At 42.1% G+C, this 22,879-nt stretch overlaps 1 long non-coding RNA gene across 1 annotated transcript; it reads left to right on the plus strand.

Moving 5' to 3' along the window:
• Positions 1-477: 477 nt before the first annotated feature.
• Positions 478-22,240, plus strand: LOC146862638 (uncharacterized). The gene is made up of 3 exons (XR_014978162.1): positions 478-584; positions 21,250-21,329; positions 22,144-22,240. It is a non-coding gene; the product is annotated as an uncharacterized LOC146862638 (long non-coding RNA).
• Positions 22,241-22,879: the final 639 nt, after the last annotated feature.

Below are 22,879 nucleotides of genomic sequence, written 5' to 3' on the forward strand. Positions count from 1 at the left end.
AGGGCGCATTGCTGGAGCCCCATGCACCACCTCCAGACATTCTGAATGGCATTTTTCATTACAACATATTATATTCTGAGACGGGACATCACGGCTGGCATGCCCCTGAACGGCCTTACTGACTTGTATTTCTGTTCTCTAAAAACATTGTCTTAGCTAAGCCTCTGTATGGCATTACATTCATGGGTTTCCTAACGCCCAGGCATGATCAGCATCCCTACATTTTGGAGCACAAGGATCACAATGGCTATTTTGTCCTAGGAGCTTTGAAGTCGACGCCCAAGTTCAACATTTGGATCTGGGTTGTGTTCAAATAATGTTGACAACTAAATATGTTTCTTTACTGTACCAGTTCTTTCACACATTAATACATGAACTGTGAAGTAAGGACTGACAAAGCCAATAGAAGTGGCTTTTGAATACTGCATTCAGGCACAATTATAGAAGCTATAAAACATAGGAGGCACTGAGGGTTGTACATCATAGAGTGAGAGGGTGATGTAACCTGGGAGAACCGTGTGATGTGCACCAGACAGGAGCTGATTAGGATGCCTCAAGCTTCATGGCCATGATGTCTCTAGCAAGTAAGTACCCTGCACGCATGAATATGATTCTGTGAAGTGTATGTGAGGCCCAAAAGGCTGAGACCGGTCTGGGGATGCATGTACTTCCGCCTAAATGGGACCTGGCTGGGCAGGAAAATTCATGCTTAGAGAAGGACTAAGGGCATGATTAGGAGTTTGGTGATCCGTGAATTGCCAAACTCAGGGTGGCGCAGCCATATTCCATCTTTGCTGGTCTGAAAACCATGGAACCACCACAACCGCCGGGGATCCGCGATCCCTCAGCGGTGGTTCGGCAGTCTTGGGCAGCAATATGCTGGCGGTGCTGCTGCGGCACCACCATGTGGTCTTACAGCTAGAGCGGTTGACCTAGACGCTAGGGAACCAGGTTCAAGTCTCGGCAGGAATGCTCAACATCCTGTGATTCTGGGCAAATCACTTAATCTCCTGGTGCCTCCTAAAAAATTAATGTGTCAGTCCATAACGCAGTTGGTGCTTATATAAAGTGCACTGACACTTCCGGGTCAAGTTTGCTCTCTATAACATTCTGGGGAAAAAAACATATTATGACTTTCCACACAGCCACACTTTTCATGGAGGTGAGCCCACCATGAAAAGTGTGGCAGTCAGAAAAGTAAGGGGGCCTACAGGGCCCCATGGTGCCCGTGTGCATGGGGGTGCATATAGGGGAGTACATGTTGTGTGCCCCTGTGTGCATGCATCCCTGTTCTTGCACGTCATGGACTGTACAGTCCATGACGTGCGGAACGGGCTAAGGTGCTCCCTCAGCGCTGCAGTTCTAAGGCTCACATTTGTGCCTTAGCACTGCACCACCGCAGGAGCGCCAAAGCACCACCCACCAGACCATGAGGAAACTCGTAATAGGCGGGTGGGCGGCGGTCAACTTTGGCAGTGTGGGAGTAGAGCGGTGATGTGGCGGACCGCTCCCACATCGTCAAATTCGTAATTAGGCCCCAAGTCTGGTTTACATATGGTTGGTGTCTATGTGGAGTAATGGGCAACAAAAGTATGGACTGGATTGCAATGTTGTGTAACTATTGATCCAGCGCGACACCTAATCAGGGATCAATACTCGATAATATACAAATGGCCCATACACATTCAACCAAATCCCTGATGTGCTGGGGGTCAAGTTTTTTTATGACGTAAAGATTTGTTTCTTTACAGGTTCATGTTTAACATCTCTAAATACATAACTAAACCTTATATCAACTCTCTTTCCTCTCGGTCGACAGACCAATTAGTTGAGAAGTTGATGGTAATGATAGCACTATCTAACTAACTATCTAGTTAGCTAAATAATCACAGACTCTCGGTAAGATTAATAAAGTTTATCTTAAATTGGTGTAAAATATTAATGCTCATTGCATACGGTTACAAATGCAAACAATGAAAATTCACAAGAGGTAGAGAAAAACAATCAGCTAATGCAAACAGTGTCATACTCATCAAAACGATATGCAAATGAAGGAGTGGATAGATGAAGATACAAAAGTTCCAGCAAAAAAAACAATGCTAAACAATATGCATATGACGGAGTGGATAGATCAAGAGACATTAGCTTCAGAGCCAAAAATACATTTGCAAGTAATTTTGCAAAGTACGAGTCAGAAGGATAATACAAACCCAAAGCATCTGTGAAATACCACCTCCCTGGCCAAGGAGACGGTGGGGGTCCCCTGAAATAGAGTCAGGGAAAAAAGTCTTCAGAATCCAGGAGCGGGACAGGGACAGGATCAGCTAGGCCTCTCTGCAAACCGATGGTCAGCGACGCATCACCCCTCTCTCTTCATCCAACCTAACTCTAAAAACCACACCCCCAAAGGCACCCCAGTTATACCCTAAAACCTACATGTCCGTCCCACATTAGTTGAAACAATTCATGGAATACGACAGCTCATTGGTGGATTCGGGAGGTGGTCTGTCACACCATCATGATTTCATTCTAAATTACTATAGACTATTGCTCCACTTCCCTTCTCATGACCTAAGCTTTGACTCGTTCATTCGTTTAATACATGCATCCATTTTACTAATTTTCTTATATAGTTCTCAGTTTCGTCCGCGGAAGAAGTTTTGAATCCCACAGCCTGTCTCTTCTTTTGGCAGGCGAACAATACACTCTGTGCTGAGCATCCTTGAACTTCTGCCCTTTCTTTGCAGCACTCAGTGCTTCTGTCTGTTTCTGTCAGGCCACTCTTGTTCACATCTCACATCTCCAACCCCCTCATCTATTCAGTCAACTTAAGAGTACTTTCTGGCCCAATCGGCCCACTATGGCAAATTAAATATAAACATTCATTAATTACATGATAATGCACCTTTCATTGTTTACCACCCACTTTGCACTATCCCCTTTTACATGTTTTCCTAGCAGAAGCTTAAGGCAAAAGCATCCTTATTTATTATTTTAAAGCAAGATGCAAGATGCGAAATGTAAAATGCAGCCTAAACATGCATTATTTCTTGTTTCTTTCAAAGCGCAATGTAAATGCGACTTAATTCTTTCATGCATTAGTTCATATTAGTGCACGTATGCGCAAAGCAGTTTCCCTCGTGTTCATGTGGTATGTATATTAATTTCACTGCACACTGTTTAGTACCTATTATGGGGTGTCAATCCGAGCAGGTTTCAATTTTCAAAAACCCTGCTCCATCACTGTCAACTGGTGAGAATGATTCAAGCATTTTACACATTTGTTTTTCTTTGTTTATATACATGAGACACCCCAAATGCGGCTGATGTGCCTAGATGTAGGTCCCTTGTTCACTGAGCTACTGCACCCAAAAAGGCAGAAACTGGTCTGGGGTTGCTCGTGTTCACATCTAGAGGGTACTGATCTAGTACTACTGGAGCAAGACCAAGGGCTTAATTACGACTTTGGCTTTGTGGGACCTGGCCTCCACACCACCGCCCTACACCCATGCCGCCAAAGTCGACCAAAAACCTTCTTTCCTAAATATGGATGTAAAAGAATAGTCATATTTCTGAAAATACAGAGAAAATATATCTAGGTAACAGAGACTGCGGTGCTGTACACTAATATTGGAGTATAGTAAACATATTTACCCCTGCACACTGCATACGGAAAACACCTGTAGGAACATTGTACTTGGTTAGAATTGAAAAAAGAGATGGGAGCTTCAGAAACTCACCATTCTTTGGTTGAGAATAAATCATGCACCTTCAAATGTTGGGACACATGGGCTCAATGTAAATAAAAAAGAACAATGTCAGGAAAATTATATAGTGCTAAAAATGAAACACAACATGTCGGAAACCTAAAGACTAACTAACGTTTAATGCAAAAAAGCAGGCACCAAAGCAAAAGATCTCAAGACAGCTAGAGCTAAGAGAGAAAAAAATCATGTAAAATTGACCTAGTACGTATACAATTTATCTCAATACAAGTCAACGTAACATGACCACCTGACAGAACTTGTTGCTCTCAACAACAACTTATCTAATAATTTTCAGGTGTCAGCCTCTTCCACTCAAGGAAGAGCGGGACAGCCTTATAGGGAAGAAATCATTCATATACAGAATACTAGCTCAATTTTTGTCACTAAATTACGCTTCCCCTGTCAGTTTTGAAAATGAGGTTATGCTGCTGTAAAACATGTAATGCACAACATGGAGTAATACGGCTTCTGTGCCTGTTAAGGCAATAAATGTTTTGCAGTTAATACAATGCCATTGGAAGCCTCAAGGAATGGAAAACAGCATTGATAACTGATTAACAGTAGATACATTTGTGATTACATGATTTAAAACTAAAACTCACTATATTAACGGGATACGGTTTGAGAGAACATCTACCTTCTCTTATTTAGGTATCCTTTTTAACAGTAAGGGCACTTGGGACACACATATAACTTTATGCAAGATGAAATTTGTGAAATTAGATGAGGCTATCTTCAGATTCTCCCATAAAATTGGCAATAAACCTGTACGTGAGGTCCTGAAGTTATATGAAGCAAAATGGAGTTGCTATGGGGGAGCCTTATGGGGTCAGGCAGATACGACGCCGATACACACCCTTGAAAACAAATTTCTAAGAAGTTTGTTAGCCGTACCTGCCTTCACCCCTTCGATCATTTTGCATACAGAAACGGGGAAATCATATATTTATGATCTGATTAGTTTGGCTACCCTAAAGTTGTGGCACCGTGTCTGGTGTAGGGAAGAAACTCACTTTACGAGGGATATTATACTAGACTGTCTATCCCAAGATCGATGTAAGAAAATACCCTGGTTAAGTTATATTAGTAGCCTTCTAGAAGAATGCAACTTGTCATTGAATTGGAATCGACCCGAAGACATTCAAAAAATTAGTAGGGTCGAATTAAAAAGGAGCCTCTTGAACGCTAGGATTGCATCAAGAGATGTGGTTTCAAGTACTAAGATAACCATTGTCTCTTATCTTGAGGGACCAATTGTAAAGGGTATACAGCCATACCTCGTTTTTATAACAAATGTTCAGCATAGATTCTACCTAACCAGACTACGGATGAACACATTACATTATGTTTTGGCCTTTCCAAAAAGGGCTAAGTGGGGTGCCAATCTCCCAAATTGTCCACGTGATGGTAGGTCCAAACAAAGTACCCTTCACTTTTTAATTTTTTGTAAATTTTATATAGAAATTAGAAAACAATTTTTACATCCAATTTTTAAAGAAAATTCCCTGTATTCCTATAAAGCCGCTTTTAACTGTTTACGAAATTTGGAAAATGTATTTGCCTGTAATGCAGTAAACTGCTATATAATGTCGGCAATTAAACAAAGGAATGAACTCGTTCACTTAGAAATTTTGAACTATGAAACAATATAAAGTGTATTTTCGTTATGATATGTATAATTGTATAATGATTATGTGTATTTTAAATATGTAATAATGCTGCTTCTTTCTGGTTATAAATGAATTTTTATTGTATTTTATAGTATGCTTTTTTGGACATTTTGTATGATCCGATTAAAGCTTGTTATTGATTGATTGATTGATTACATGATTGTACATCAACGTGATACAAATGCATTTTAAATATGCTCTCCCAATAGCGACCCAAAATGCTAAAAGAAACAGGATTTGCTGCCATCAAATTGATCAAATATGGAGCAACAGAAAGCAATATACCTACTTTGCACTACGTCTACATCGAATAGGACTAAAGGGCCAAGGGAGCATGTACAAGCATATTTAATATAGCACTACAGCTGCTCCATTGCTTGCACACCAACAGAAACTGTAATCATGTAACAGGAATTAAAAAGGTGTGTTGTTGCATGAGAAATAGACCCACTGAGGGAGTTAAATTGTTCTAGAGGAAATGAAAAATGAAACTAGTGAAAAATGTATCCATATTAGAAATTCAAAAATGAAATGGAATGAGACTAATCTAATCCATATATATCATGTTTAGAAGCATATTACATGGGCAAGTAGCAAACAACTACAATGTTCAGAACTTGCTCATAAAAATGCCAGCAAAAACCAAATAGACAAATTAGAAACCAATAAGATATAAAATGGAATAAGCTATTTGCAGATAAAAAGTATTAGTCCTTCAGCCCTTAAGTGAAACATGCTATATGTATACCACAGTGGTGTGAGTGTACAATCAACAAAAGTCCATTAGTTATATATGAAAATAGACCATTAGTTATATCAAGAGGCCAAGCAACTCTATTCTTTATATTTGTCCAATCCCTGGTCAAGTGATTTCACTTTATCAATCCATTTGCACCCTCGCAGTATTAGGGTGGTGAAGACGTCACTTCAATAGGAATGTGTTCATGTTTCACTGAAGTAGCTCTAGGCCATTAAGTGACTGGTACTAAAGCCTTTAATGAAGATAGCTGACAGGGCCTTTGCCCGGTAAGGTTAAATGTTATTTGGCCACCCATGGCACCAAGGGAGAACTAGTAATGCACCCCACAGAAGCTAAACCAAACGATGACTGTGGTGTCTAGGGACCCCTCAGGGCCTTCGGAATACCAGTGGTGTTCCACACTCAACATCTTGTGATTCTGGGCAAACCACTTAATCTCCCTGTGACTATCAAAATTAATGTGTCTGACTGTAACGCAACCGGTGCTCATGTAAAGTGCTCTGATACCTTCAAGTCGAGTTCGCACTATATAACCCTCCCCTCCCCTCACCCCCCCTAAAAAGGCATTGACTGTGATGGAGCCAGGTTTTCATGAAATGAAACCTGCTCGGATTGAATCTCAGTGTGTTAAATACAAATCAAAAGACGTGTAAAATTAATAAGGCAAGACTAAAGGGGAAAGATGAAAACTGCGCAAGCGTGTGCTGGGAGTGTTAGAGTAGGCCACAAATGCACATGACTAATGTAGAAAACAAGTCAAAAGTTGAGAGTTTATTTTTCACAAACAGTTAGAAAATAAATAAGCAGCGCAAAAGAAAAGAAAGCAAGTGAAAGCATTCAAAGTTTGTTTAATAGTGGAGTTTTCTAAGGTGATAATTATTACATGTATTTGTCTTTCCTCGAAGTATAGTGTGCTGCCCTGCAGAAAAGGCCGAGAGACATTTTAGAGTTAACATGGGATATTAGAAATGTAGGAGGGGAGAAAATAAACACTGTGATCTGTTCTTCGCAAGTTCCTAATGATGGCCAAGGTTGTGCAGAGAAGGAAGCGATAAAAAAAAGAAGTGGACCTTCTTTGCTGAGCGGAGCATGAGGACATTTGTTATAAAAAAAAGTTACATGAGTGAGATGGAGAGACGTACAGACACGGAAGCCCAATACTAGAGTTTCCTATGCTGGAAGAGATTATAGTGTGTGAAGATAGAACAATAGGACATTATGAAGTTAGGCACATCGAGAGTGGTGTGATTGAACATACCTTGTTTTTGACCAATCAAGAAGTACGGATTTATGTGAGATGACACAATGAGGGTTGGACTTTTAGTGAATTTGGAGTATAACTAACAATACGAAGGGGTGGGTTTTGGAAGGCGCATTTCTTACTTTGTGAGAGGAGAGAGCTGTATGTGCTATTTTCTAAATTCTATGGGCTGGCTGTTGTTCTGCTGATCCTGACTCTTTGACTTTGTGCCTCAACTCTTCTTGAGGGGCTTAGCTTACTCTCATGGCCAGAGGGTAGCGTTCAGATTTCTAGAACCACATATGATTGGTTAGGACGATGTTGTGAATTTACATAAATCTTTTGCAAATGTCATTATTCTTTTGTCTCTACGCCTATCCACACACTCATTGCGCTGATATTTGAGATGTACAGTTGGTGTTTATTTGCTTATGTTACTCTTGTATGATGACTTATGATTCGAGCTGTATTGTACTTGATGAGCAATCACATTTATTTAGATAAAGCATTTTTAATTCACAAACGAGTTTAGTGTTATTGATTTAATAATACGAAGTGCTTATTCTATGGTGATATTTTAGTGTTATTGATTTAATAATACAAAGTGATTATTCTATGGTGATATTTTAGATATTCAGATATTATTTTGCAAAACCCTGATTGACTGAAAAAAGATTTAATCGCCAATGAAAAGGATAAACAATGAAGAACCTTAGGTAAGTTTGATTTAAACTCACCCAGCGTGGAAGGGACTGTAGGCTAATGAATTGAGTCCAGATGATAAATATGTTAGTTCCTGAAACGCTGGATCAACTGTAGTGTTATTCCACTCTCCACTACAGTCCTGCCACTCTCTTGCATGGGCATGCCTACCCCTGTAAATGGTAGACCACTAGCCAAGTGGTGGTGGGGTTATTGCCAATTTATTTTTTAATGAACAAAAGAAGGCATTTTCATAGTTATAGAGGGGGGCAGGTGTCCATTATGTACCTGGTACGAAACATGTCTAGAATTCCTAGGAACGAAAGAGACCATACTGTGTATAGAAGTAGTTAAACGACTCAAACCATGGAACATAGCATATAAGAAACTGTTACCAATACACCATGCATATAATGTAACAAGTCTTTAGCAAACACAGTCCTGTGCTGGATTTACAATGTTCATCATTGACAATATTTCCGCAGGGATTGGCTGACAAACTGTTTACAACAAACAGATGATCATTATGTTTTCTTTCCCCAATGTTAACTCCTGTAACCTCTGTCCCTACCTGTCAAAATACCACTTCTGTTGCCATCTTATACTATGTCCATGGCTTTGTTGTCCCTCCATGAAAGGGAATATATTTGAACGATTGAGGTAGTTACTGGCAAAATACCATTTAACTTAAAATCGTGAGAGCAGTCTTCCAATAATCAGCTTTATTTTTTCATGGTGACTCTCCACCATTTAAAAGATCACAAGTAATGGAAAAAGTTTGCTTACGCCACCCTGGCCAACATCATCGGGACTAATTGTGAGGTATTGCTATAAAATGCCAGTGACCATCACTGTAAGTCACAGTATCTCATTCATCAGCCAGTATGTCCTGTCACTTAGACTACTGCATCATTTTTCTCCTGTAGAATATATGTGTTTTGTCAAATATCATGGTGTTAAAACAAATTACTTTCCCCTCTCATACATCTTTAGTTATGTTATGTTACAGGATTTGTACAGGATTTGTAAAGCACGCATGGCTGCCCCTGCAATGGGGCTTCCCAGCGCTAGGCCTCAAGAACACATAACTGCAGCTGTCGGCACCCGAAGAATAAGGGAGAGAGGCTAGATTGAGAAAAGCCAAGTCTTGAGGGAAGGTGATTAAGAATGTTTTTAATAAAGAGAGAAAGAACGTTCCAAAGGGAGAAGGTCATGGCACAAAAAGAACCCCCCCCCCCCCTTTCTTACTCTCCTGGTTTGAGGAACTATAGCCAAGTTACGGTTGGCAGAAAGCATGGAGCGTATGGGCTGGTAAAATGAAATAAGCTGGCTCAGATTAGGGGGCCCCTTGGAGTAAAGAATCTCATGGGCGGTGCAAAGAGTCTTAAAATGAATACGCTTTTCCACAGGGAGCCAATGTAATCTGCGCAAAAGGCTTGTAGCAAAGCAGAACTTAGGAAGAGAGACGAGCAGCCTAGCAGCTGTATTCTGGGATAGCTGGAGTCTATTCATGTCCGATTTATTGCCTCCTAAATATAAATGTTACAATACTCCAGCCGAGACAGAATAGCCACCTGAATGATAATTTTATGGATATGAGAGTCAAAGAGGCCCACAATAGGTTTAAGACTTCTCAAGAGTCCAAAACAGGTGCTAACAACAGATTTAGCTTGGACCTCAAAGGCCAGAGTGTTATCCATCCGCACTCCTAGCTATAGTGAGTTATAGGTCACTATTACTGTTGCAGGTTCGCCTTCTGTACTGGTCACTTTTGAAGCATGTGGGCGATGTGTGTAAATATGTAAATAGTCATGTAATGAGGACATGTGCATTCTCGAGACTGCTAGAGACAATATTCTAGTGTGCGTATACTTGCTAATGAAGGCGGAGTGCAGAAATGCTGTAGGCGGTATCTCTGAAGAGGAAGGTGTGAAATGTATGCTATCACAAACCCCAGGTTCTGGTATGTGATGGGGTGATATCACTAAGGTAATGATAATATGCCATGGATATTATGTTCAAAATCCTCACAATACTGTTGAAGCACCAGCTAGATACTCATGGTGTTTTAAGAGAAAACATATATTCCTTTCGAAGTAGATAGACAGAATTATTCAGAGGAACAAAGAGATTTTACACAACAATCTCATATAATCAGGTTAGTGACACTTCTGAAAGAAATGGAGCAAACAAGTTGTTGGCAGGTTTATTGGTCTGCTTGTGCTCAATGTGCCCGAACCCTTAAATTAATAATCGTAAAGGTCGAGCTTTATCTCGCATGGTCAGGTAATATACATAAAAAAAATTAATTCATAGTGTGTTTATTGCCTAATCTCCCAGATCATAGCTTTATCTAGGACCACTGCTGTAGCCAGTTTGGTGAACTGGAAGTCAAACATTGCACTTGTCACTCAGAAAATGACCCTTGGCTGTGAGTAAATGCTATAGTTTTGCAGATTGACTGAGGGCCTTTGAGGTTTACTTTGTGCCAGAAGATTCCAGACATTAGAGCCATGTTTAAATGTGAAAGTTGTTTGAGCCATGGTGCCTAAAGACAGGATTGTCTAACTGTTTTCATTTACCCACTTGATCTGATTGGGGGTTTGATCGGAATATGGGGTTCTGTGTGACCCCGCTCTGACTTTGTTCCACTCTGGAAGTGACAAGTGGAATTGCATATAAACGCCACAGATGGGCACCAACAGCAGTTTCTTTCTTGAAGCTTGTCCACACCCTCAGACACGGAGCACACTAGAGGATAGGAAGGACAAATGTTCAGAGTTCTAAACTGGGTAGTTTTAGTTAGAAAAGAAGACCATTCAACAGAATGGGGTGATGGCAGGGATGTGAGGAATCTGCGGATAGATAGAGTATCCACCAGAAAGTGCCATTACCAAAAGTAAGCAACTTGTTCTTCGCATAGATACTTGTAACTGCAGATTCCTAACCTTGTGAATAGATACCAAAGCAGTAACTCCAAGGTGATGGGTTTGTAAAATGGCACAGATCAAAACATCCTGCAGAACCCAACAGGTTAAATGACTGACAGACTTGACTGCCAAGGTAACAAGGCTATGTGAACTGTATGCACTGATGCCCATACAGCAACCTGACAGATATCCAGGACAGGAATTCCACGTGCTAACACAGTGGAAGCAGACTTAGCTCTGGTGGAGTGAGCCCTCAAATCTTCTGGAGGCTGCTCCAATGCATAGTACATCTTAATACAGAGGAATATCCTTAATGAGATGGCCAGCTTTTACACCACCTTGTTTGCCCTTCTCTGCCCTATGGAGCCAACACAAAGAGCTGATTGTCCACCCGATGTTTGGTGTGACTGATGTACTAGCTCAGCACTCTCTTGGGGTTCAAAAGATACGGCCTCTCCTTCTCTTTCAAGTAAGCAGAGCAAAGAAGGTTGGAAGAGTAATGGTTTGTCCAACATGAAAAAGCTTCACTACCTTTGGCAGGAACACAGCTTTAGTTCTTTACATTAGTTTGTCTGGAAAAAAGGTGGTACATGGCTGCTGGACTGAGAGGCCCTTAAGCTCACTCACATGGCATGCTGATGTTATTGCCACTGGAAAGACCATTTTTAGATTGTGATTCAGCATGCATGCGTTGTCTGCAAGACCTGCTGTGATCACTTGTACTGCGTGTAATCCCTCCTGCTGTTGCAATTGGTTTACTCCTGCTTCACTTTTATTTCCTGGCTCCTTATTTGTTAGAGCTCCGCTACGTCATTTCCAGTTTTATGCAAGGAGCATCGGTAAATTACAATTTTCCTACACTCATAAGTGTTCTGTGTTCTTTAAGGACTACTTGTTTATTTAATTTCATGCTATTGTGTGGCACGGCATACTTTGACTTTAAGTATCCCGTCGGCACTTTCACTTTAAGTATTCCCATGGTTTTATTCCCTTCACGGTCAGTAAACGATGTTTGCTGGTCACTAAAGTTCTTTATTCAATAGATAAGGGAGATGGTGCTTTTGGATCCCCTCGGGGTCTCACGAACATCATGGCGCAGCAGGGTGAGGCGTCTGTCTCTCCTCATGCCAGAACAGTTACTTTATAAATGTATATTTTGGGTGTACTGGAACAAGGGGTATGAAATGTAGAAATACGAACTCGGAAAATACAGGGTTTTTTTTCAAACAAAACATGAAGCTGCTGATGCCTAAAACTAAACCGAACAGAACAGGGGTGAGTGTGGCTCTGCATCCCCATGAACCCCAAAAGTCAGAGTCTGAAGTAGGCTTGAAAACCCCTCGTTGAACCAAAGCTCTCTTCCATTTGCGGATGAAACTGTCACCGCGAGTAGCGCCTTAAAAAGAGCCGCCCCGGAGGGAACCTGGTTTCCGGTTACACAGTTTTGAATATTTGAAAATACAACCAATTACGAGAGCAGAGGGCAGAAACGAGGGTCCACAAATAATTGGGTTTATTTCCTTCACATTGTCTAAGTCATTTTATTGCGGAAAAATCTTTCTAGTGTGGTGTTACATGTCCTCTGTACTAAAGCTACCCGACGGGTTGTTTTCAAAAACTTGTTTTATTAACAACACCACCACCAATATCACCACCACCTATACCACCACCACCTATACCGCCACCAATGACACCACCACCAATACCACCACCAATACCACCACTACCACCAATACCACCACCACCACCAATACCACCAATACCACCACCATCAATACCACCACCATCAATACCACCAAAACCACCACCAATACCACCACCACCAATACCCCCCCAACACCAATACTACCACCTCCAATACCACCACCAATACAACCATCACCCATACCACCACCAATACCCCCAATACCACCATCACCAATATCACCGCCAATACTGATACCATCACCACCATTACCACCAATACCACCACTAACCAATACCAATACCACAAATACCACCACAATACCACCACCAATATCCCCACTAATACCACCACTACCAATACCACCAATACCACCACTACTACCACCACCACCAATGCCACCACCAAAATCACCACCAATACCATCACCAATTCCACCAATACCACCACCATCAATAGCACCACCAATACCACCACCACCAATACCACCACCAATACTACCACCACCACCAATACCACCACCAAACTAATACCAATAACACCACCACCATCAATACCACCACCACCACCAATACCACCAATACCAATTACACCAATACCACCACCAATAACAATACCACCACCACCAATACAACCACCACCACCAATCCCACCACCATCACCAATACCACCACCAATACCACCACCAATGCCATTACCACCAACACCAACAATACCACCACCAATGCCACCACCACCAATACCACCACCATCAATCCCACCACCAATACCACCACCACCAACAATACCACCACCAACAATACCACCACCAGTATCACCATCAATACCAACACCACTACCAATACCACCACCAATACCACCACCACCAATACCACCATCACCACCAATACCAACACCGATACCACCACCACACAATAATACCCCACCACCAATACCACCACCAATACCACCACCACCAATACCAATACCACCACCAATACCAACACCATCAATACCAATATCATTACCAATACCAACACCACCACCAATACCACCATCACCAATACCACCACCACCAATACTACCCCCGCCAATACTACCACCACCAATTCCACCACCAACAATACCACCACCAATGCCACCACCACCAATACCACCAAAATACCACCACCATCAATCCCACCGCCACCACCAATACCACAACCACCACCAATACCACCACCAGTATCACCACCAACAATACCAACACCACTACCACCAGCACCACCAATACCACCACCACCAATACCACCATCACCACCAATACCAACACCACCACTACCAATACCACCACCGATACCACCACCACCAATAATACCCCACCACCACCACCAATACCACCACCAATACCAATACCACCAATACCATCACCATCAATACCAATATCATCACCAATACCACCACCACCACCGATACCACCACCACCAATACCACCATCACCAATACCACCACCACCAATATTACCCCCACCACCAATACCACCACTACCAATACCAATACCACCACCAATATGAATACCACCATCACAATACCACCACCACCAATATCAAGACCACCAATATCAATACCAATACCACCACCGCCATCAATACCACCAATACCAATACCACCACCGCCAACAATACCAATACCACCAACTCAGGGCCTCTCGCTCACTAATAATAGCAGGAGCACTGTCAGAGGCCACAGCTGCAGCCAAGACCATCCCTCCCTCTGTCCATGCCTGCCATAAAGCACAGCCCGCCCTGCACCAGGAGGTGAAGTCAGGGCCCTACTACACCACTGACCCACACAACATAGATCTTGTTGCAGTGATAAACAGAGAGCTTTACAGACATTTTCTTGTATATCAGGCACAGCGCGGTGCTGTGAATGCAACTGAGCTTAGATTACACAAAACGGAGGGATGTACGTGTGATTGGGACAGTTAAAAGTACTTTTAAATTACATATTTGCAGGAAGCATAAATTGAGTACCACTGCGGTGGGTAACAATAAACCTCTGTTATTCAGCGCCAAGAAGCCCCAGAGGTGAACGTGCACTTTACAAACATGCATGTTATGTTCACGTTTACAGGCACGGGCAAATTACACGATCTGCCAAAAATGTAAAGATTGTTGTTGAACCCCAAAATGCAGGAGTAAAACCCGCATCACCCAGTCCCGCCACTTTCCTACCCCTCAAGCAAGTCTCTTACTATAGCAGTAGCGCCCCTCAAACAGACCTAAAGTGCAATGCATACAGAATGAAACCGCCACGTATCGGAAACGTACATTTATAAAGGGACCTCAGAGCTGAATGGAAGATTTTACATGGCGTGCAAGCCTTCTATTTCACTAGACAGCAGTGTAAGCGCCTCTATGTGATCTACAAACCCCCCCGCCCCCAACAAATCTCCTGTCCTAAACCTAAAAAAAATGCATTAAAAAACAATTTAAAAAAACAGCTAATCCTGTCTCACAAGCCCCGTATCAATATCACGGTCTTTAAATATACGTGGGGCGGAACCAGTTCCCCTCCCCAGGCAAGAAGTCTAGACAATACTTTTGCTTAAGCCCGGGCGAGCCACGCACCATTCCTCGCACGCCCCTCGTCCATCCAGGTAACAAGGGAGAGCGACGCGGACTCGAAATGGAACAGAGACCGGGCTCGAGCCGCTCTCTCCTGGAGATGGAAGAGCAATGCCAAAGACAGGGGTGCCCAATGTATTTTAAATTATACTGGATTCTAGAACAAGTGTAAAATCAAACGGAAGCAGATAAGCCAGCAACAAACATTCCTATTCAGAATGAAATAGAGACACTGCAGAGGAGTTTTAAACAGTGAAAAGAGAAGAGATAATTCACAAAGCTGGCTATAACAAGGCGACACACAAGCGACGAGGCGAGCGCGTGTGGCAGGAAAGTGAACGCGCGATAATTATAAATACATGGTGTTGATAAGAAACAGATGCCGCTGCTGTGGGTAACTGACACCAATAGGCCATGGGTGGTTACATTTGTTGAGAAAGGTGGGACATTCACCCACCTTTGACCAATTGCATGCTGTCCTTGTTAAAAAGACGCACGCAAAAGCCAATAGCCTGAAACAATAACAAAGCACATTCACGAGCATGTGGTCAGCTTTCTGAAGCTCTTACATAAAGTCTTCGCCAGAACAGCGCATGCGCGCTGTTACAGGCTCGACCTAAAAATCATCTCTACGTCAACAGACGCCAGACCACAAGCCCTGTGCAAAAACTCAAAACCAAAAACAGCTTGGCTGAAAGATCAAACCACGAAGAGCTTTGAGCTTAACGGGAGACCTGTTTTTCTACACTCTGTCGTCTGTCATATTTACTGCAGCAACAAATTAAATATTATGTTTGAAGTTGCTGCGTCCCTTGGAGGTCCGAATACCTCCTGCAATGGGAGAGTGCTGCTCTGTATTGATGTAAATACATATCATGGTGACATATGTTTATTACAGGTAACTTACAAAGCCTATTTTAGCCCAGGTTATCAACAATATTTTAACAGAACCCTTCTTATAAGCACATTGCCATTGAGACAGGGCAGTTCCAAATAGTGTGCACCTGCAAATTGTATGTTACTTTTGAAAGTTATTTCAACACTCTGTAAAGAAGGAAGTCTATGTTTATCTAAAAGATGTGGTCTGTATCCTCTTGTCAAAAACCTTCTGTTGGTGCCAGAGGTGAACTGGCCTGTAGCAGATCTTCTTAAACCACGCTTTACAGGCTGGTGCCTCGGGGAGACCATTAGCACTCAGGAATATACTGAGAGTGTCTAACATGTTACTAGCTCTATCTTATAACAAACCCTCACAAGCCTGTTGGAAAATTTGACGAGTTTCCTATAGGTCAGTTCACCTCTGGTTGTAAGGAGCTGTTTATTGTAAGAGCTGAAAGCAGACCAGCCAATCAAAATCGAGGTTCACTTCCTGCACCCACTATTATAGCCACCTCCACAAATTAAGCATTGGCTGTCTTTGCTTTCTTGAGAACCGAGACAGAAGCAAGTCAGTGAGTGATGCGGATGGCCGAAAGTATCAGTATTGTTTATTAAAATAACTATTGTGTGCCTCTTTGTATGCTTTGCATGTTGGCTTAGTCTCAAAATGGCTTGTTGCCAACATCTGTTTGTGTACTCCTGTGGCCCATGTTATGCATCTTTCCTCTCCATCTCTCTGTGAATCGTGCACTACTTCGAGGCAGGTTCATGCTTTCCTGGCACTGGAGAGCACAGCCTTGCACCACCCCATTCCACCTGTACTACCTGGTAAAAGGGAAGCTTGCACTGCTGATATTCCTGTTGGGTCTTCTTTGAGTTTGCAAGGGAAGCATGAGCTGGTATGTAAACATGGCACCTGATCTGTGTGCATGAGTGAACTTTAAACAAATGCGCAAAGGTAGTCCTTGTTATGTGTGCACATGGGGGACACCACTCAACGTTGACTGGTGCATCTGCCACACATGGGAAGCTGCCACTGACGATACTCAAGTGGTAACTGTTCTGTGTGTGCGCAAGGAAAGCTCAAACTGGGGTATTCATATGTTAACTTGGTGTGTGCAAGGAAGACTTGAGCCAAGGTGAGCCAGGCCAGCCTTATACTTTCAGCACGCTGAAGTATTCAGTCATGTGGGAGCAGCTAACATTAGAAGGACAGGGCGGGTACATTTACATTTAGAACACCAGAAAAAACAAATACAAGCTCTCAAGTTAGCCCACGGCAAGCAAGTATCCTATCATTAATTTATTTTTCTTTTTTTTCATGGAGTGCTTATAGTTGTAGTTTATTTATCAGTTAAAAATATTAGACTACAAAAACAGAATGTAAAATAAAACAAGCATTGGCAATGCAATAGGTCTGGCTTTAAAGGAATTTTGTATTGAGACGTGAAGCATTATAAGTAAATAGTATGGGAATAGATATATTATTATTTGGCAGAAATAACTATAGAATAATATTGGTTTAGGTTAAAAGCACAGGTGACAGTTGCACTGTTCAGCCAGGCCTAAAAATACATGTAGGTTAGTGACTGCCTTCCTTCCATCTGTGTTGCTGCCTGAGAAAAACAACATATATTAGATATTTATCTAAGACACTTTAATAGTATTCCAATGTTTTGTGTGTGCCCTTGAAAGTTCAAGCTTAGGCAAACGGATAAACGAAATGATCCAGCTGTGTGAATGGCAAGCACTCTGTTATATCCTGAGTATTACATTTAATTGTAATCAGCCTAGGTCCTCCTAGCTGCTCAGCCAGAGTGACAGATGGTGACGGAATGTTGGTGTGACTGTGATGCGTGGAATGCCTGGGTGCCTGTGTGGATGAGTGCTGACAGTTGGAGATGGGCTGAGCAGCTAGGCAGGCTGCTCCTGGTGGGGCTGATGTAGGAGCTGGTACATGGCTGAACTAAGACTGATACTGTTTGGAACTGGAACCAATAAAGAAGACTTAGAAACTTACAACATGGCTACCAGTGTCTTCATGTACAGAGCACCACACCATTTTGGCGATGAGCGGACCTGGACCCAAGCGTACTTATGGATTGTACAGAAACCCAGAGACTACTAAGAAACTATTGTAACCAGCGCAACTACACACAGAAAAAAAAGAAAAGTACTTGAAGCAGAATGGAGTAAAAGGCAAGCCAGCCCCACCAGTGTCCATGTCATTGGTCTGCCCCAACCTGTGTCCTGCCTGATCTTACTCCATGAACTTGACCACAGGTATGGTCTGTATGTTAGGGTATGAATGGTCTGACTTTCACCCTACCACTTCCTTTTGGATCTGCCGTATGAATGTATCTACTGCTAAAGGAACGGTGGCTTTTCAGATGTGAGTGTTGGACTAACTCAGTGAAACTAATTCACAGGTACCACACAGGAGCGGTGTGGTTTTGCAAAGATTGGCGTTTTGTTGGCACATAGAAAGTACAAGTATACACATTGAGTGCTGTAGAAGTAATGTGCCTGGAGATTCATACACTTCTGTGAAATTCTACAGACCCTGTTCAATTCCAAATCCAAATCGATAAACACGTCTGGTGTTAGCTGTAGCTTTGCCATTTCTACATCTTTGTGTTTAGAGCGTGAGGAATTGTGTCCTTTCTTGGTGATGTACAAAGGATGCATTGGTCTTTTCTTTGTGGCAAGCTGTGGCAGTTTTCATCAACCGTGCACCTGCTGTGCACACGCTTGAAGTGTGCGAGAGTCTACTTAATTCTATGGTGAGACATTGCACAAGGAGTTGCACGATCTGTGCCTTATTTTCACGATGCCAGTGGGACCTGCTGTGCACACGCTTGAAGTGTGCGAGAGTCTACTTAATTCTATGGTGAGACATTGCACAAGGATTTGCACGATCTGTGCCTTATTTTCACGATGCCAGTGGGATGAGCACAACACACTCCTTTTTGAAAGTACACAACTTCTGCCTTATCAAAACATGCAGTCCTGACTCCCGACATGTGGACGAAGCCAAAGCCCCTCTCCACATCATTGTGTGGCAACAGCTGCGCTGTTTACTCACTCCATACATGGAGCAGTGAAAAATCTATCTATCTCTGCATGTATGAGGAACATTATATATTTAAAACTAATGACACATTTTAGGGACTTTACAGAGTTTGCCAGTGAAGTGCTAGGTTTGTGTTCTCATATTTCTTTGAACAACATTGTATCATCTGTTTTCCTTATTTTAGTTTATAAAATGTGTACTGCAGCTATGTGTTCAGGAATGTGTTCTTCTTTAAACCATTCTACTCAAGTTTCATAAGGATATAAGCAATGGACATTAAAACGGGTTCCTGTAGTTATGCCCTTAACTTTTCAAGCAAAAACGCTAAGTGTAAAAGCATTAAGATAACCATGTTGTTCCTGATACATTTCACATGCTTTATTTAATCCTGCAGTTCTTATAAGTGTTTGTTTTTTCCAGGTTGTTGTTACTTTAAAAAAAAATTGTTGCCAGCATATTACTTTTGTCTCCCCTCCCTCATAACCTCTTTGCCATTTTTTGGTTTGCAAGCACCACAAGTTCATACAAATGGCAATAGCACTATCCAAATATCACCACTCCACTGAATACAAAAAAAAAACGAAAGTACATTTTTTTGTCATTTTTAACACCAAGAGCTCTAACTTTCAACAAATGTGAGATTAATTGCATTACAAATGCAGTAGGTCTCGCATTTGCGAGAGTTTGAGCTAATGGCATTGTAAATGACTATGCCTTTTATTTATCTGTTTAGAAACCAACACATAAATAAAAGACATTGTCATTTATAACGCCAATAGCTTAAACTCTCGTAAATGAAAGACCTGTTGCACTGCAAATGCTTGTTTATTATATTAGTGTGTCTTTGTGTTTGTGTATTTTATTACTTTTTTGTAATTTTTTTCTGTGTGACTTTTTTGCTTTCATTTCTCATTTTTTTCCTTCTTTCCTTATCCTGTTTCTATTCTTATCTTCTCTTACCCCCACTCAGTTACATGGCAGAGCAGGGGAGCGGCAACACCAGTCCCCCCTGAACCACCCATAGCACCTGCCGCCTACCTTGTGGTCAGTGGCGCCGTAAGGGGTGCAGCCCTGCGCCATGTTTCAGAGGTGGAGTTGGCTATGCTAGTTTTTTATGTGCAGCGCCACCTCCCCTACACCCTAGCAGCAGGCAGTAGGCCTAGCTGTGGGTACAGCCCCAAGGAGCATTGGCAGTGCTTGGAGAAGGTGTGCCGGGCTGTATGCCACAGCTCAGGGGTCCGGCGCACTCAACAACAGCTTATGCACTGGTGGGCTGACATCCTGGACAGGGAACAGGACCTGCTTGACCTGCTGGGCATTGAGGTTGGGGAGCTTGGTGAGCAATAATTATGTATTTGTTGTGTTCTAATGTTTTTTTCCCAAATAGCAAGCATGCTGCTCACACTCAGAGGTAAGTTAAGTTTATGTTACAAATATTATGTGATCATCATCTAGCCAGGTGCTCGGTGCTACCTAACCCTGCTCATTGGCGTTCGCTTGGGCTGATTATTTAAGAAGTCATACAGAGACTACTCTGTATTGGTATTAGTGAGTTACCATTCTCTCACTTCTCTGTGCTTTAGTGCCTTACTTTTTTGTAGCTCATTCAGTCCCAACCCCAAGCAATTTCCCAGTGATGTGTAGTATGCATGCATCTATGCATTGAAAACAATGCCGACTGAGTTGGTCCGTCAAAAGGGGTTGAGAATGAGATGAAAAACAAAGATCATTTTGTTACAATTTATTAGTAGTTTCAAAATGTAGTTTATGAAATTTGGAAAAGGGTTAGGTTTAGGGAATTTGGAATAGGTCTGCGATACTGGTACTGTAGGCAATCTGATTTAGAAAAGTTCAATGATACTGCATTTGCTTTTACCTGTCAAAATATTTTTGGGGAGAATATTTACTGTACCGCTAATCTGTTTTTTCTTTTCTTTTCTTTATTTCTTACATCAGCATCCAGGTGCAAAAAGAAGGCTGGTCCTGGATCCACCGAGTCGGTGAGGGAGACGGTGGTGCCTGATCTGCTTGCACCAGTAAGTCCTCCTGTTGTTCATATTATTATTATTTTCCGAACATTTTCCGCTCCACATCTAGAATTATTTTTTCTTTTTACTGTGCCTTTCTCCTAATTTTTTCCAACTTTTTCCTCAATTCTTCTTATCCCTGCATTATTCTATTCACTTATTTTCTATGTTTCAAGTTTCTGTACTTGACTTCAAACTGTCTGTACTCGTCTGTCTGTAGCTTTCTTCCTTCTGCTTTGTCAGTAAGCTTTCCCTCTCCCCTTGTATATCTTGTGGATTGGTGGTACTGTAAGACTCCGAGAACCCATTTTAGGTCAGGTACTCTACTGTGAAGATGCATGCCCAAGTAAGGTAATCTATGCATGTTAGTTGAGAAGGCTTTCTTTTGCTTGCTCATGCTCAAACAGTAAAATGAAAGAGTGGACATGGTCATGGTGGGCCCCCCAATGTTCTGTTAGTATTATTATCATAGTATACCAGCAGTTGATGACAGTGCAGTATGGCTGGAGGTATGAGTAGGATGGCCCTACTGCATTTGCCATCCAAGACCATATGTCCTTAATTGACCAATTATTGCACCCCTTCATTGCCCTTCAATAACTCAGATTCATCATAGCTTTACCCCTCCATTACAAAACATTTTGGTTGGCTTGACTCCCTGGCTTTTCAAACATTGTCAACCAACAAAATGCCCAACGTGATATTTTGATAGAAGATGCTGTAATCAAACTGTAGTGATGCATTGTGTTTGTATTTTGCAAAATAAAATAATAATAATGGGGGAGATGTATCTGGCTTCTAAAATATGTAACATTTTGTCTAGCCTCACGGACCACCAGTGCCGGAGCCAGAAGCGAGAGTGCCAGCAGAGCAGACACGGCAGCGGCATTCGAAGGGGGGTCCCAGAGGCGGCAGGGACGGTCGGTGGTAACTCACATTGCTTGCTTATTGACAATTAGTAATATACTCACTGCAAGGGCCTTAACTCTTGAACACGTCACTTTAGCAAAAACAACTGGAGCTCAGTAGTTAATGACCTCTTCTATCTGTAACTCAGCAGCTAAGGTTCATAATGAACTTTACCAACAATGGGTTGATGGAAAAGGATAAAAAGGATGGAAGGAAAAGGATGGGTTAAATGTAATATGAGTGAAAGGATGCATTTGGTGGGTGATAGCATGTATGGTGGATGAAGGATGGATGAAAAGGTATACGGGTGAAAGGATGCCAGCCTGGGTGGATAAAAAGGTATGGGTGAAAGGATGCCAGCCTGGGTAGGTGAAAGGAATGCTTGGGTGGGTTAAATCAGGATGGATGAATGAGTGAAAGGATGTGTGGGTGGGTAATTGGATGTTGGTGAAAGGTTAGTTGAAAGCCATGTTTGAATGGATGGATATATATGGATGGGTGATTTTCAATGGTGAAAGACTGGATGAGAGAATGTAAAGCTTAAATGGTATGAAGATTAAGAATACTAGAAGATGCAATGATGAATGGATAATTGCTTGGATAAAGAAACAAGGGAGCTCTTCTGGATAGGGGTGTGCTCACCTACTTCA

The sequence above is a fragment of the Triturus cristatus genome, chromosome 2_2, assembly GCF_964204655.1.
Source record: "Triturus cristatus chromosome 2_2, aTriCri1.1, whole genome shotgun sequence".
Taxonomy (NCBI): domain Eukaryota; kingdom Metazoa; phylum Chordata; class Amphibia; order Caudata; family Salamandridae; genus Triturus; species Triturus cristatus.